The sequence below is a fragment of the Pseudomyrmex gracilis genome, unplaced genomic scaffold (assembly GCF_002006095.1).
Source record: "Pseudomyrmex gracilis isolate BER0280 unplaced genomic scaffold, ASM200609v1 scaffold_0, whole genome shotgun sequence".
In the NCBI taxonomy this organism is placed as follows: domain Eukaryota; kingdom Metazoa; phylum Arthropoda; class Insecta; order Hymenoptera; family Formicidae; genus Pseudomyrmex; species Pseudomyrmex gracilis.
This window is the reverse complement of record NW_018020584.1, coordinates 2,093,869-2,097,648: the sequence shown is the minus strand read 5'-3', so window position 1 is coordinate 2,097,648 and position 3,780 is coordinate 2,093,869.

Genomic DNA, 3,780 nt, shown 5'->3' with positions numbered 1-3,780 from the left:
AGTGTCAAAGTAGGTTTAAATAAGTATATTGGTCAGTTAAATAGGTTCAAAGTATCTTCAAAAGTTTGAAAGTAGCATCAAAATTTCGACTCGGGTAACGTTAAATAAATTGAATAATGCATTATTTCTTCTCGAGAGCGCATGGCGCGCCGCCCGCTCTCTTTGATCTCTGGAAAGAAGCAAAAGATATCTGGAACAATCTAGCCGCTATCTTTTCTCTTTGTCGAGGCATTCACGCGGAAATCTTCGCTCAAACAACGCGGTGTACGGATGCTCAAAAAGAGCATTCTTAAAGAAGGCGCTTGGTGTTCTCCGACTTTTGGAGATCACCAAGTCGTCGCGCGATCTCAGAAATCGCTTTCCGTCCGCGCATCTTTCGGCGCCGTAATTTCGTCCGATTTAAACGAATTCACCGGTGCGGCGCGTTAAGCGGATGGGGAAGGGGGATTCATTATCGTCGCGGCTTTAATTGTGCGCGCTTTCACGACCACCACGTGCGGCGGCATCTCGGATTGCGGGCGTCGTAAATACGATATGCCGCATCGTTCCGCCGCAAAAAAAAAAAAAAAGTCGAGCGCGCCTTCTCTATGATAATGTGCCGAGAGAACGGAGGCACGGCGGTCGGTCGGTCGGTCGGTCCGGGGGAATGCGCCTTGCATTTGTTCCGTGGTCCGTGACCGGAACCAGTCTGGACTGCGGGGAAGAAACAGGTGGGCGCCGAACGTGGATCTTCGGAGATATCCTTCGCGCCTTGTCTTTCCGCCGCTGGCGAAACCACCGACAAAAAAAGGCGACCGCGAAACTCTCGCTGTCTGCGCCGCGGGCGGCTTTTAAACGTTATTCACAAGGTGTGTTACTCTTTCCGAGGAATTGACACCGTGACCACGCGGGGGTGGAGAAAATATTCGCAATTTTTGGTGGATTACTTCGAATCTTCTACAAATCGATTTCGATTAGAATAAAAAAAAGAACAAAATTGTACCGTCATTTCTTGCAACTCGAGATCTCGCATATCCTCGGATCTTTTTACCGCGTTTAATCTCAATAGAACTCTCTCGGAAACGGATCAGTAACTCTAAAACGTTTTGGAGGCGAGCCAGAGAGCCACCAACTCTACTACACTAAAATTCTGAAAATGGGTTATTAAATTCGCTGGGGGTAGTATACCAGCCAATTACCGGCCGGGCCGTTGACCCGTTCGACACCGCGATGTCGTATACCACGGTTGTAACTAAATCGTTCGTCGGACGTTTAAGATCGATCACGGTAGCGCGTATACGTGCGCCCGGCCTCACGTGCTCGTTGCGAAGCCAGACAGCAAAAGTCGGCTGGTCGGCGCGACGACGCCTCTTTGCCGCTTTTATGCCAGAAACGTGTGCGCCAAGAATACATCTAACCTGCCGCCTGTCCTCCCTGCTGCATTACCTAAAATTTATTAATGCATAACGGACGTTTACTTTGTGTGACCACCATCACAAAAGCACCTGATAACGACCGTCTGTGAATTTCGCTAATTTTGATCTTTTCACTTAATGTTCTTCGGTGTTCTGTCGCGAGATCTTGTTACATCTATTGCTTGTGATTATAAAAAAAGATTGTTTTTTTTTTTTGACAAATGGTCAACGCAACAGGAAATTGATGAACGCGCATCGCTTATCAATAATGTGCACGTGCATTGATCCTTAAATAAGTTGTCAAAATACTTTTATTAGGTCAACTCACTTCTGTCGGTCGACGACTCTTCCGAAATATATAACAAACGTCGCGGCGCCAAATTAATTAATTCAGCGAGAATTCATTCCCCAACTGGAAATATCTTACTGCTCTATTTAAATTCATCTTCCTCTCATTTGCATCTTTCGTTTATTTTCATACATATTTCTCGCCAACTCGTCATTCCCCGGTCTCTTGCCCCGCCTGATGCGCAAGGTCTGACGGTGATTTGCATGCGTTAATCTCGCGTTTCGCGTGTCCTTGGCGAGAGGTGAAGCTCGATGACGGCTGGCACAACACAACCGCGGCGAAACGTGTCGACGTACACGAGTTTTTCAACAGTATCGCAGCCCATTTTCCACGGTCTTTTCCTCGACGAACGACGCAACACGCCGATGCAACACGAGCGGATTATACCGGCGGTCAAATAACGATCGGCGCAAACTCGATCCTATACGCTTCTCGCTACATTTTGCCGCATTTACCGCGTCGTTTACTCGCATCGTGCGTACCGTTACGTTTCGTTTGAGGGAAAAGTGCATTGCCCGGCGATTTCGAGATAAAGTGTATATTATATTATACAGCAAGGCTGTAAGCGAGCAAAGTTAACATTTTCATCGTCGACGCGAGAGAGTTTTCCGAGATTTCTCTAAGCGAGAATTTTGTCGATATTGACAAAGAAATTGTTGTGAAAAGTATACTTTAAACGAATTTGCGAAATATATCTGTTTCAGTTTGCTTTCTTTTTTTCTCCGAGCTTCTCGGAGAAAAAGAAACTCCTATAAATACGAAGAAAGAAAAAGATATTGCAAAAGTTATTTTTCAAGATGTAATTGTTCCGATGCACGAAGTTACATAAAGTGGAGGCATCAAATCAACCTGAAGTGCTTTTGGCACTTCTATGTTTTCTAATCCTGTCATCTGTCCTCGTCTACTCAGAGAGAATCAGAGATTTCAAAGTAAAACTATAAAAATATATTTGTTCAAATCTAACAATTTACCAAAATCTCTCTCAGACTACATGTATTTATAACTTTTTAACAATTTGTCTGTTGTTATGAAAACTTTTGTTATTCGTTTTTTTTCGCGCTAGAACGCATTGATCCGCGAGAAGCCAACAAACGGCTGCTTTTAAGCAGTTATTGTTGGAAGGCGACCTAACAATAACAAAGTTAAAAGAAAACTTGATTTATGTAGACTTTCACTTCAAAGCAAAATGTAATTAAAAAATGTCAGAAAAATCTTTGATCTCGCAAATATATTGCAAGATAACAATATAGACTGTATATGTGTTTAAAAAAAGTTTTTTTTTATTTTCTTTGTTATGAAATACGAGTTCAAATCTCTTGCCAACTGCAATCTTCTTCTTGGATGTACTTTCCACACTTTCCTCCTATATCTCTTTCTTTTTCTCAGAGTCTACACGTATCTCATTTAACATGTAGAAAGTGTTAAGAAAGTGCAGGCAAGATCAGTCAAACCATTAATTTTTAAACATTCTCTCTCACACACACACACACATAATTGTAGATGAAAGATTATTATTACGAGTGTCTCTCCAAAATGTTTCCCATCTTTAAAGGACGGCGCTATATGTGGGTCACCAACCTTTAATTTCGGATATCGATTTCAGGTTGTTGGTGAGACACTGTGTGTCACATAGACAGACAATCTTATTCTCTCATTAAAGTTAGTTTACCTTACAGGTGTCCACAGTGGCCATGAGGGTCACTGAGACGTCGCACACTGTGATACTTTGAGTGCACGATGAAGCAAAACATATTCCTCGATCACTCGCGATAGATAGATCACAACGATACACGTTGATCAGCGCGTAAACCTCATTAAGACTCAATGTCTTTAAAAAAAAATAATAATAAACAATGACACTCGTAACACAACGACGAAAAAAGAGCGCCGAGAGATAGTAAAGAATACAAGGAGAAAGACCTGTCTCGCGGCGCTGCCGTCCGAAAACTCATGGTGCGCGCTTGATGCAGCAGCCGTCACGCTCTGCCCCCACTGCCGCCACCACCGTCGTCGTCGTCGTCGTCGTCGTCGCCGCTG